Source organism: Lynx rufus, unplaced genomic scaffold (genome assembly GCF_022079265.1).
Source record: "Lynx rufus isolate CCGP_SWC_20201006 ecotype Redwood Valley unplaced genomic scaffold, mLynRuf1.p SCAF_2, whole genome shotgun sequence".
In the NCBI taxonomy this organism is placed as follows: domain Eukaryota; kingdom Metazoa; phylum Chordata; class Mammalia; order Carnivora; family Felidae; genus Lynx; species Lynx rufus.
This window is the reverse complement of record NW_025814834.1, coordinates 142,135,843-142,149,556: the sequence shown is the minus strand read 5'-3', so window position 1 is coordinate 142,149,556 and position 13,714 is coordinate 142,135,843. Positions and strand designations below refer to the sequence as shown.

General features: G+C 44.9%; 1 non-coding gene across 1 annotated transcript; it reads right to left on the bottom strand.

Annotated features, from left to right (window-relative positions):
• Positions 1-12,652: 12,652 nt before the first annotated feature.
• On the bottom strand, positions 12,653-12,757 carry LOC124516767 (U6 spliceosomal RNA). The gene has a single exon (XR_006963167.1). It is a non-coding gene; the product is annotated as a U6 spliceosomal RNA (small nuclear RNA).
• Between the last annotated feature and the right edge of the window lie 957 nt (positions 12,758-13,714).

Below are 13,714 nucleotides of genomic sequence, written 5' to 3'. Positions count from 1 at the left end.
GTTAGACGGTGACACAGAAAAAATGCCTTAAAGGTTGATACATTAGATACTTATTTTGCAAATTCACCCAAATTATCAGACAGGGAAGAGAGGAATTTGTTGAGTTTCTGCGTAGGTTTTTGAGTAAATATAGAATTATATCCTTCAAGGTTTGAAAAATGCTAAAAATTTTTTTACTACTTCCAAGAAAAAGAGGAAGCAGACTGGCTATAGTAAATAATATCTCTGTGATATCACAGTCAATCAGACTGTGGCCAGACGATTTCTAGATCTCTGATGCTTGGCACTGTTAAAAGTACATTCCTAAAATTTCACTGTTGATATCTATTGCACAGAAACCAAGTGATTGTTAAAAATTATTCCCTACCCTTACACATTTTTTTTTAACCCCCTTCGGTAAACCTGAGCTTAGCAGTTACCAAAGTTCCCTCCGGTTTGGTATATCTTGGAGACTCTGAGAAGTTGGAAAAATTCTTAAACTATAATGATAATCAGGCTGGCTGGACCACTCCCTTTATGGTTAAGTCGTAGAGTATCAGAAGGCTGGCGGGGACCTCACAAACATTCTTTTAGGGATGAGGGTCCTACAGACAGCCTCACCATGCAGCTCTGGTCTTCTGACCTCAGGAACTTTTCTTTCCACAACCATACTTTCCTCTATTCCAGTGCATGGAAATAAGACTGGCTTATAAACCGTGACTTACTTGATTAATTTATTCATCCATAGGCACTCAACAATGCTCTCCAAGTAGGCATAGAAAATGCTTGCAGTTTGGGGAACTCACTGTTCTCCGGCAGAAATATCCTGATGGTTATTCCTTGAAGCGTGCATACATGGAGACTTGTGGAGCAGCTGCATAGCTTTTGCATAACCAGTGATGCACTGTGGTTGATGAGGAGTGTGAGGATGAGGACCATGTTGCAGCCCTTCCTCTGTGCCCCCCCCCCCCCCGAGAACTTCACTGACTTGATTTCATGGAGTACTTCACTTGATTTCAACTCTGTGTTTGTTGTCTTTCTTCCCCACTAGAGCTCCTTGGGGGTAGTCAGGACTGGATTTTTCTTCTTCACATCTCTCAACCCTTTGTGCAATTACCAGCACAGGGTAGGCTTTTATACATTTGAATCAATGAAAACTTTTTTTGGAACGATGCATGTGGCCAAATATTTTCGCTGGCATTCAAGAGATGAGATTTGCCATTGAAGTTTTTCTGTCTAATGGCTGGGCGGTGAGTGTTCCATAAAGCTCAGATTGGTAAGAAAATACGAATCCATCATGGGTTGCAAGGTGTCCCTTGACAGTAAGCTCTGGCTGTCTCACTAGTGACTAATGATTCTTGCTACAGCAAGAAAATCTAATCTGGAGGAGAGGTAGCCGAAGAGCAGAAAACAAATGTGGAGGTTTGGAAATGGTTAGCAGTTTTCTAACAGCCTGGATTCTGGGGTGATTCAGAAGATTTTCAGTCATACGATGAGGCTGTTCTTGCATGGAAAGGCTTCACGACTTTTCAGAAGAAACTGCACAAAGTGTATACCTCTCCAGGAAGGGGACAGGCTAAGCTTTATGATCGCAGGTGAGATTGAGAGTAATTTATGTAAAACTATTATATTCATATAGAATGGTAAAAAGAGCAATGGATCCTTTTTGCCCCAGATTCAGGAAAAGGGCTAAGTCTGAGAAAAGGCCAGAGGGACTTAGGAGTGGGAGGGAACACAGAGTTCTGGAAAAAGAAAATATGACTTAGCAGAACTTAAAACAACATCTGGGAGGGTATAGTTAGTCATGGAAAAATTGGCAGTCATGATTGTGCATTTTATGAAAATAATTATGTACTAGTTCAAAAGTTAGCGTTTAGACTGAAATTAAATAGTCGAAAGCCTGTACGATGAACTCTATTATCCTCGCCATGCAAAAATACTTCTATTAGCTGTCTAAAATCATTTACAGGAAGCTTTACCAAGTACGTTATCGCACAGCACCAATATTTTCAAAGCATAATTTTAGAGAAATAACTTCCAGTTCAAACCTTACACAGGATTAGTATGTTCAGCACAAAAGTATCTTTATAAACCTAAGGCTATCAAACAGCCTGTCAACCTCCATTTCATGAGCAGTAAATGTTATTTTTATTCTGTACGTACAATGTTGATAAACTAGATACATCCTAAACACAAGTCGTGGATATTGTTTTAGCAACAAAAAGTCATTTAAAATGAAAACCTTTAACGTATATTCTCATTAATATAGCACATATACTTTTAAAGTTTGTACACGGTATCATTTTATGTAAGCATCCCCTAATTCCCAATTTCTATAGCTCCTTATGCTTGACATATGCACTAACTCGATGAACAGAAATCCGTTCATTCAATAAATACTTGACTATCTTCCTGATGCTGAGTTCTCCCTAGACCTTGGGTATACAGAATAAAACAAGGAGTCTCTTTCCTATTAAATATGTGAGCACTCCTACTTACTGTCCTGGTTTTAATTGTTTGAATGACTTCCTGTCAGCATTTTGGATTGGATATAAAACAATCTTAATGTTATTTATTAATAAATTTTCTTCCATGCCAAAAAAATTTATAAGGTTAGGCATGTCATGGTCAATCCATCGGACAGGTATCTTCAACTCAGAAAATTATCTGTAGCCTTAAAATCCATGTACTTTATCAGTTTGAAAGTATGGATGAACTTTCAAAATTTTGCACGTGGGAAAAAAGTCAATATCCCATAAACAGGCAAAAGATAGCTAAGTATGGGATTCCTCAGATGAAGAGTTAAAAAAAAAATTGGTGACATAACTAGTTTAAAAGTACTCGCATCAGAGGCCTTGTTCTTTTTTAGATCATTTATTTGTTGACATTTTATAAAATAGCATAGTTTACAGATGCTGTAACGTATTAGCTCGCAATCCATCCAGTCACTTGCCGCCTTTAATGGATGATACTCCATCCTGTTACAGCAATGCCTCTTTCACACAGAGCTTGCGAGCTGGAAAGTAATTGCTGAATAAGCAAAGTTTTCTGCACATTGGAAGCATGGTTCTAGCATTCGGCTAGTTGTACTTGCCAACCTAAACCACTACCCTCTGTTACTATATTGCAGCAACTCGAAGTTCTACGTTTATTTATTTATTTTTGGGACAGAGAGAGACAGAGCATGAACGGGGGAGGGGCAGAGAGAGAGGGAGACACAGAATCGGAAACAGGCTCCAGGCTCCGAGCCATCAGCCCAGAGCCTGACGCGGGGCTCGAACTCAGGGACCACGAGATCGTGACCTGGCTGAAGTCGGACGCTTAACCGACTGCGCCACCCAGGCGCCCCGCAACTCGAAGTTCTAAATCAGCTACACACCAACCACAAAATGACTCCTCTCCCCTGTCATAAGGACCATAACAGGACATAGACTATAGAGGGAGCTTGTGGTACCATGACAGGACTGGGTTTTCAGGATTTGGTAAACTTTATAGACAGCTGTTAAATTGACCAAATCAAAAGGATGGGCCTTAAACCTGGCCCTTATTTTTAAAAATAGGTTTTGTCTTACATCTCCTATCCTTTATGGATTTGTCAACCCAGATCTTCCCGTATACAGGCTAATAAATATGTACTGAAGGATTACTGTGTGTAAGGCAAGGTACTAGGAACATTATGAGTCCTTTTTTTTCTTTTTCTTAATGTTTATTTATTTTAGAGAGTGACAGGGCGGGAGCAGGGGAGGGGCAGAGAGAGAGAGAGAGAGAGAGAGACCCAGAATCCAAAGCAGGTTCTAGGGTCTGAGCTGTCATCACAGAGCCAGACCTGGGGCTTGAACTCACAAACCGGGAGATCATGACCTGAGCTGAAGTCGGATGCTTAACTGACTGGGCCACCCAGGCGCCCATGAGTACTTTTTCTAAAATATCTTGCAAGCTAGTCAGAGAGCTGAAGCAAATGTGTAAGCTTCCACAGGAGAAGGCGGGGGGTAAGTGAAATGCGACACGTCGCCATGTCTCTCACTGGTAGATTGAGAGCTCTGTGCCAGCAGAGTCTGCTTTATCTTTACTGGCATCCCTAGTGCCTGGCGTAGTGCCTGGCACGTAGTGTGTCCTCCACACCCATAAAGCTTTGTTTAAAGGTATAGGAGATATTTGGGACTTCGAGGAGACAGTTCACTGTTGTTGTTGTTGTCTTTTTTTAAGTTTCTTTATTTATTTTGAGACAGAGAGAAAGGGTGAGGGAGGGACATGGAGAGGGAGAGAGAGAATCCCAAGCAGTCTCTGTGCTGTTTGCGTACAGAAGGCTTGAACTCGCAAACCATGAGATCGTGAAATGAGCCAAGATCAAAAGTCAAACGTTTAACCTACTGAGCCCACAGGTGCCCTGAGAGAATTCACTTTTCACTGGGATGATGAGAGAAGGTTCCCTGGAGGAAAGCATTATCTGAGCTGGATCCCAGGGGAATGGGTAAGGGGTGGATGGGTAAGGGGGGAAAGGGTGAGCCAAGGGCTGAGGCCTTTGTGAGCAGAGTGGGGGCCACACACACCGGGTTTGGAGATCCTGCAGGTGACAAGTGTTGCCAAAAGCTAGAACATTGGGTCATGGGCAGCTCTGTGGGCTCCACTAAGAAGTCTGGACTTGGTTCAGCAGACGGTACCTTAAGAGGCTTACTCTTCTGGTCGTGGAATGTCAGAAGAATTGAGTCAAGGGGCATAGCGGGAATCTAACCCCCTAACCCAAATGGTGGCTGAGAAATGGAAAGGAAGGACAGCTGTAGGAAACTGTATGAAGGAAGAAGCTGCGGGACTCAGTGACTGATTGTGGGTGGGGGCAGGAAGGAGAGAGAAGAGTAAGGTCTTGGGGCAGAGAAAAATGGCGGCACAGGTCAAGATGGAGCCTGGAATGGAAGGTTGGCAGCTCAGAAGCTGTGAATTTACACATGTTGAAGGGAAGGGGCAGTGGACATCTAGGAAGAGCGCCCAGCACAAAGAGTTGGGAGCGGGGCACTAAGGCTTGCGAAGAGATTGAGGGTAGAGCTAGAAATTGGGAGACATTTGCCTAGAGGTTTGGTCAAAGATGTAAAAGTGGACAAGGTCCCCAAAGGAGGGTCTTTAGTGACAGTAAATCCCTTAGCAAGCACTAACAACCAGCTCAGCCTGGCTCAAATCAAAGGGGCATTTATAAGTTTGTGAGTCTGGGAAGCTCATAGCCCAGTGGAAGGGTTACAGAACCAGGGCCTCTGAGATTGGGTTTCTCTCTTGCTCTTGCCTGCTCTTTCTCCCACTGAAGCTGGTCTCCATTTGTGTCTGCACATGGACTCTACGTGGTAGGGCCTGGTTACTGCCAACAGTGTAGAGCAACATTCTCTCAGCTCTATATCACACCAGGGTCCAGCCATCATTCTGGGGAAGGACTTTGTCCCTATTTGGGGCATTTGTTCACTCCTTGGCCAGTCACCATTGCCAGAGGAATACTAGGCCTGGCCATGTGTCCACTCCTGGGGTCAGGGAGTGGGTCCCCTCTACTAGAAAGAACAGGTCAATAAAGTTAGCCATCAGACAGAAACAATCGCTACCAGTGGGTCTAGAACTGAGGCTGGGACATGACTGGAGGAGGAAGATGACCTAGGGAAGAAAGTAGAAGAGAGTCCGGAGAGATGGGGGAGGACAGATGGGACCCCAACACTGAAGGAGAGGAGTTTTAATAAGAAAGAAGGGGCCAGGGCACCTGGGTGGCTCAGTTGGTTAAGCATCTGACTCTTGATTTTGGCTCAAGTCATGATCTCACAGTTTGTGAGTTTGAGCCCCCGTCCAGCACTGTGATGACAATGCAGAGCCTGCTTGGGATTCTCTCACTCTCCGTCTCTCTCTGCCCCTCTCTCAAATAAATGCTCTCTCTCTCTCTCTCTCTCTCAAAATAAATAAACTTATAAAAAAATTTTTAATTAAAAAAGGAAGGGACCGTGGCAGCTAACAGTGAGCAGAAAACCAGTTATGTATGTAATTTTAATGGGTACTAAAAAACAACCCCAACTCCTAAAATTAACTTGGCTACCCATCTTGTCAAGTTTCTTATTTCTTTGGGTTAAAACTAGAAAGATCTATACAGCTGAATAGGGGAGAGACACATTAGGTTTTCTTAGTCATTCAGATCAATTCAATAAACTTTTATTAACCCCTTTCCCCTATGTGCTAGGCGTGATGTCAGGTGCTGGGGACACAAAAAGAAAGATGTATTCTTGCTCTGAAGATTCTGAGACGAAGGAAAACCTGAAATTTACAATAAAGCACAGGAAGTGCTATGTTCCTCAATCCCATGAATGTTTGTGGAGCAGCTACTATGGACTTGACTAGTGCTGGGTACTTGGGGGAGGTCCTGTCTTCTGCCTGGTCAGTGGCCAGAATCCCGATCTCACCCTCCTACCACAGTCAATGCCCCGTACTGAAGTTAGTTGTGAGGTCATTCTCTTCTGCTCTGGTCTAAGCATCACACAGGCAGGAACGTGTCTGCCTTGTTCCTGCACTGAAGGCCAGTAGTTTAGATGCTAGTATCACATATTTGCCAAATGAGAGAATAATAAACTATACATAGCCCTGACATGATGTCATTTTCGAGAATCCAGGAAACATGCAAAATGACTTTGTTCTCTACATTTTCTTTCTTCTTAGCTGATATCATGCCGCCAGTGGAAAAGCGAATGGTCATTTGGAAGCATTCAGCAGCCCTCAGTAGCTGTCCATTTCTATTATTTGTGGCGAGTAAAAATCACCAGAAAATACTATTCTAGCATTCTCTAGGTATTAGCTTATTTAATCCTCACAACAACCCTGTGAGATGTAGGTAGAATTTTATACACATGAGTTAACCCAAAGCCCAGAGAGGTTAAGTAACTCACTCAGGGTTACCCAGCTGGGAGGTGGCGAGAGCTGGGATTTGACCATAGGCAGTTAGCTCCGAGGTGCACCTCGGCACCCACTATACCAGGCCACCTCTCCACAGGGCAGCGTTAAGGTGCGCACCTTCCCTGCTGCACATCCCTTTTCCTTTTTCCCAGTGTTTCCTGCCCTTGTGAAGCTGGCCCTCTCTGAGGTTCCTGGCTTTGAAATACGGGGAATTTCCAATAGAAAACCATGGCAAAACCAGGCCTTAGTTGAGAATAAAGGGCTCCTTCTTTTGCTTTGTTTCCACCTCATTTAGTCCTTAATATTTTTTGACATCCAGATTTTTTTTCTCTCCGGAGTGGGGAAAAAAAAGGAGACCCTAGCCTGAAGATGTCTTTTCCCCCGCTGACAGCATGAAACAAAAGCTCTTCCCTGTTTCTGTTTTTCATTCAGAAATAGGGGTCATGATGATAATTAACAAACCAGAGTTTAGGTTAGGAAGGCCCTTCTGACGTACTTCTTGCTTATGCCATAATTGAGCTGATGAGCTAGTTGAATCTAGAATCACCTCCACCTATCGATCCACCTTCCACATGCCTTTTCTAACATGTGAATTCTCGCCCTATTTGATACACATGTCCAGGCTTGAGATGGAACTTGTCGCAGAATCACTTATATTTCCACTGGTCTGTGTGTACGCTGATTTCTCCTTATTCGAGAGCCCAGAGGGGATGCTCAGGCAGGTAAGCTCCCTCCCTCGGGATGCAGAAGCCATCTCCACCTCCGTGGCCCCTCACTTGCCCACACCTTCTGCCTCCTGCTAACCCCTGAGCTTGCCTCTGGAAACAAGTCAAGTGGCCCCAGTGCCGGGGTGACAGAGGCCTTTCTTAGCTGAACAGCTACGATCTTTGTGCCTTTCCTATGTGGTCATTTCCACGTCACCTTTAAAGCATCTTCTCCCCCCTCCCACTGGAAACATTTTTATCATTTGGCAGTCAGTTTCCAATAATCATTAAGGGCATCCACGAGGCAACACCCCCTGGGGGCAGCAGGAGCTGAGTGAGACAGCGTGTGCGATGTTAGGGGGCTACGGGGAAAGATAGGGAGAAATCTGTGTTTGTAATAGGGAGGAGTTTGGGTCTGACTCTATGACATGAACCACAGGTTCCCACCAGCTGCCTCCGAATACTCCAAGAGGTACTTCGGGGTATGTGAACACTTAGTCCCCATACCCGAGGAAGTCACTTTGCGTCTTTTTATGTGGGGCAGAAAGGTTGTGTTGTAACTGGGGATATTACTCTAATGCTATCAGGCAGTACTCACAGACTCTGATTCCCGGTGGCTGTTTAGCCCAGTGGGGCAAGGATGGTTACCGCACTCACGCCGTGATGGGTACCAAGAACATCAGGTGTGTGAGAGATGCCATTCCCGTGGGTCTTTCACAGAGAGTTCCACCCACCCTGAGTTACCCAAGAGAGCTGCTCCCTACAGCGCAGCCTCAGCTCTCGCTGCCACGCTATTTCCTGATAGTATCTGGTGCCTCTCCAGATAGCCTCCACTTCTCTCTGCCTCTGCTTTGATCTCTAACCTCGGTAAGCTGGATCTGACATCGGCTCCATAAAAATCTGGTCCTGGACCTCTGACCAGGAATTTTGTGTCGCTAAAGAAGTGTGCATGCAGGCTCCTTGCTTCCTTCTGTGCCTGTGACCTGTTGGGCAGGGCACTAATTCTGTAAGTCAGCATTTCAAAGAGAAGATTAAGAACAAGTTAAGCCTTTAGTTCAAAAAGTTCAGTTAATCCTAGAGCAAAGCACACTGGGTTTTGAGGCCATGTGAAATAGCCAAGCCTTCAAGTCAACAGTGGTCATGGAAAAGTCACACACAGTCCTTCCACTAAGAGGGAGAAATTTATATGGTGAGTGTGTGTGCGCGCGTGCATGTATGTGCACAAGCTGTTTGATTTCTCAGGGTTTTCCTTTTCCTATCTGTAAAATGGGCACAATGAATCAGTGGTCCAGATGTCCTATCCTCTGTTTTGCTATCTTAGAGACGGATGTGTGGACCAGAGCTTTTCTTCCTGGCTGCTACATGCTTGTTGTATCAAATAGTTACTAGTTCCAATTTTTTAAAAAAGTTTTAAATTGACATTTGTCTTCTTCTAAGGATTATATAGTTTATAGTTTCTGTGAACATACCTCCTAAACTGACTTGGTTCAAAGCATCCAGTGGTTCCAGACATAAACTGGTTATGCGAGCTGGAGACCAAACTGGAATTCACTCAGATATTAGGGGCCATTTACTTGTGGGTCTGCTTATTTTATCTCGGCATTGGCACATGCAGTGTTATGGTTATCACAGTCTCAGCAATACCCATGATTTACTGAGGTCCAGACATGCAGTGGCGCACAATGGGTGCACAGCTCTCGGGGCAGATAAACCTAACCAGGTACACCGGTGGGACACATCACTCAGAGGGGGGAGGCTTGCTGGCAGCTGATTGCATGACAAGGTCTGCACCTGTTCCTTAGTGCCCATCTCTTTCCAAGGTCAGTGGGAGGTGCTGTTCCGGGAGGAAGAGAACTTGAGAGGGAACGGCTCAGAAGGTGAAGCACAGAGCATTTTCTGTGACTCTCCTACGTGCCTGTAAGACTCTTCTGCGAAAACTCACTGGGTTCTCCCTTCACCTAAAAGCTCCTGAAACCTCCATTCTTCAAAGTGTTCTTCATCAAGAAGGGATGTTCACAGAAACTATAATCCTTAGAAGAAGGTAAGTGCCAATTTAAAACGTTTTTTCACAATTGGAAAAGGTAAAAGCATGTAGTAGCCATCGAGAAATGCTCTGGTCCACACGTCCGTCTCTAAGATAGCAAAACAGAGAATAGGACATCTGGACCACTGATTCATTGTGCCCATTTTACAGATAGGAAAAGGAAAACCCTGAGAAATCAAACAGCTTGTGTGCGTGCACGGGCATGCACACGCACACACACACACACACACACACACACACACCATATAAATTTCTCTCTCTTAGTGGAAGGAGTGTGTGCAACTTTTCCATGACCGCTTTTGATTTTAAGACTTGGTTATTTCACCTGGCCTCAAAACGCTGGACAAGCTGGTGGTCTCTCCCCGATACCCACCTCTGAACACTCCCCTCTTTGCGAAGCACCATCTAAATGAGTAGGTTTTCATTTGCCCGAACACTTCATAAATAAGTAATTGTTTGGCTCGTATTGATGAACTTTTGCATCTAGATCATCAAGATTTAGTCACAATAACCATGTACTGGGATGATCTAATTTACGTCTGATGAAAATCCTGGAGAGCAGGTGCTGTGATTTCCCCCGTGAGAAAACTGAAGCGTAGCAAGGCTAAAGTAACCTGGTCAAGATCACACACTGGGACGAGGCCGAGCTCACTCTCAAACCAGGTTGTACAGCTCCAGAGCGTGTACAGTTGAGCACGACCCAGCCTGCTAGCACCTCATCCTGGGCACTCACTCTGCGCCCGCTCAGGGCCGGGTGCTGCGGGGAACCGGGGAGAGCAAGATGTTCCCCCTGCCCTCACGGGGGCCCAGGGAGGTGAAGGCAGCAGTGTGTGCTATAACATGGGAGATGCCGTGCTAAGTCCGTGACCCTGGAAGGACAAAAAGTGCTGCAGCGGCCTGAGAAAGGAGTCCTGAGTTCTCCCCGGGGAACTGTTTTATCTTTTCAGTCTCACCTGGCTAACTTGAATTTTTTGTGTATTAAAAGGATGACTCAGACTTTGTAAACTGGGAGAAAGTACCTATACAACAAAACAAAACAAAATAGAAAAAAAAAAAAGAAGACTTTATGGCTTTAAATAAAACCCCTTGTTTGCCTCCCCTGGTGAGTGGCAGGTAGTCTGGGACGCCCTTCTGTTTATTCTGTTTGCCTTTTTCTTGTATTCCGGTGAAATTCAGCTTCCTTCAGCAGCTAACTTCATTGCCTTGCAAGGCATTAACCTTGATAGAAAATTTTCTAATTAACGCCGAGGAGGAAGGGCAGGCTCTGAAGCCTTTCCTGCCCTCCCATACCTGTTCAACAACTCCGGCAGCTTTCTTTGGCAAGCCAGAGAAGCAAACAAACGGAAAATCCAACCCGTCTTCAAGTTTATCCCAAAACAGTTGTTGGATTAATGTATGAGGTGGACTTGACTGCTCCAGCCAGTGACAGTAGTGACACTGTTTTGAGCTTATAGACAAAGCCTAAACCTTCAGTGATGTCTCCAGGTGTTGAAAGTAACAAAACCCCTTAGGGAAGTGTCATGATTAAAATACCACTTGGGAATGGGCCTGAGCGGACTTCTTTTTCCTTGACAAATTCACTGAGAATGAGGCAGCAGGAAGCCATGGGTGGGGAGGGGGTGAGCAGATCTACCCTGGGTCAGAACAGAGGAGAGGTGCTTCCTGGGCAATCGGGCTGAGCTCCAGGCTGCAAGTCTGGGTGAGGGTGAAGGGTAAGGAAGTCCCCCCACCCCAAGCAGGCTTCCAGCAGCCCTTATTCTTTTTGGAAAACATAAACAGATTGAGGGCTCTGTACAAATTGCTACATGATACCCAACATCCTGTGTCTGAGTAAATGGACATGGCTAGCTCAGGCCTTGATTGTGCTTCAAAATTTAACCTCTCAGGGTGCCTGGGTAGCTCAGTCAGTTAAGCGTCCAGCGTCCAACTTCAGCTCAGGTCATGATCTCACAGCTCCCGCGTTTGAGCCCGGAGTCAGTTTCTGTGCTGCCCATTCGGAGTCTGGAGGCTGCTTTGGCTTCTGTGTCTTGCTCTCTCTCTCTCTGCCCCTCTCCTGCTTGTGCTCTGTCTCTCAAAAATAAGTAAACATTAAAAAAAATTAAAATAAAATTTAACTTCTCAAGGCAAACAGATATGTGGGGAAGCAGAGATTCTGTACCAAGGATGTTCGGGTTTGGGCATGACTTATTCTCTCTTAGGAAACAGAAACGTATCTTCACTTTTAAGATAACAACAGTACTGTCCCAGGACAGCATAATACCAGGAGAAACAAATATCTTAAATAACAAATAGAGTCTTCATTTCCCCTTATCGGTCCAGAGGAACACATTAAAAAAAAAAAAAAAGATTTGCAATGTAAGAAGTCTTGTCCAGACATATTTTCCCCCTAAATATTAATAAATCAAAAAGTAAATTATGGTACTAGACTATTTAAATTAGGTATATTTTTGCAAAGCATTAATATAAAAGGAAGAAATTAGAGTCAGATATACTGGGCTCTACTCCCTTCCTTCTTCCAGAAGGAAAGAAGGACTGTGAGGCCTCCCCAGCCCCACGGGACCATTCGAACTTCCTCAGGCCTCAGCAGAGCAGTGCAGGGTCCCGTCTTGTGTCTGTCTGGTGGCTCCAGGGAATTTCCTCAGCTGCTTTCCTGCCTGAACTTCTTTCTTTTTTTTACTCATTTAAAAAAAAATTAAGACTTTGTTTTTTTTTAAGAGCAGTTTTAGGTTGACAGCAAAATTGAGCAGAAAGTACAGAGATTTCCCATAGGCCCCGGGCCCCCCCCCCACATGCACAGCCTCCCCCATTGCGAACATCCCCACCAGAGTGGTACGTTTCTTACAACAGGTGAACCCACACTGACACATCGTTGTCACCCAAAGTCCGCAGTGCACGTTACGGTCCACTCATGCTGGTGTGAATTCTACAGGTTTGGATAACTGTGTAATGGCCTGAATCCATTATTATGGTGTCATACAGAGTATTTCACTGCCTTCAAAACCCTCTGTGTTCTATTTACAAAAATAGGGAATGTTTCATGCATTCGTGTGTCATTCTTGCAGGGGGGCCAAGCTAATCTTCTCTGTATGGTTATAGCTTTAGGACATGGGCAGCCGAAGAGGGCATTGAACTTCTTATGAGGCAAAACCAAAAAGACTCTCCCTTGTTGAAAATCAGCCCTCAGTGACTGGAGGGCTGCACAGTCGGCTCAGGTCAGCTTTGTGTTGCCCTGACCGGTATTGCCACCCCTTTGCCCTGGTGGGGAAACCAATCTCCATCGTCTACGTGAATCTGTGGAGGACTCAGGTCCCTGGCAGCAATTTCTGGGTTTGGAATTGCATGGATTCGCCAGTCTTCCTATGCTGAGGGCAGGTTCATTGCTTTTCTAATAAAATGTTCATAGCTCTGGTTCCAGGCAGAGAATTGGCACACAGTAAGTGTTTGTTGAGTTCAACTGAATAAACTAGAATTCAGGGGAGAAATATCATTGTTCTTTATAGTAATATCTCTATTAATGAAGCAGGTGTGTCCCTAGTGCATGTGTAATTGCCATTAACGTGTCCGGCAGAGCCAGGAATAACAGAGGAAGTGGGAGTTTCGGTTTCTCTGTGACCACATCCTTCCAGGACATCCCCCCTTCCCTCTCCTCCAGATAGAGTGGATGGTATTGCTCTGGCTCATGTGAAGGGTTGAGGGGTTTCTATTCATCTGCAGTGCTTAGAGTAGTGCCTGGCACACTGCAAGTGTTCAGTGAATTTCTGTGGAATCAATGAATAAACCATGGTTCCGCACCCCAGCAATGGGAGGGCCTTGGGAAGCTGTAGCCTGGGCAGTGCTTTTGCAGTTCTGGAACTAGACCCATGAGAGTCCAGACACACAGCCATCCACCCTCTGCCAGAGCTGGGGCTGATTCTATCCTGTTTGGCTCCTTAGCTGCTGCTTTCAATCTCCATTCTTCTAGACGAGCTTTATTAGAATGAGTTGTATCTACAGGAAGCGAGTTCTGTTTGCCTTCTGAATCTTCTACTTTGCAATCCAACCATGCATTATGATTCTTTAATACTCCCTTGGAGTTCATGCT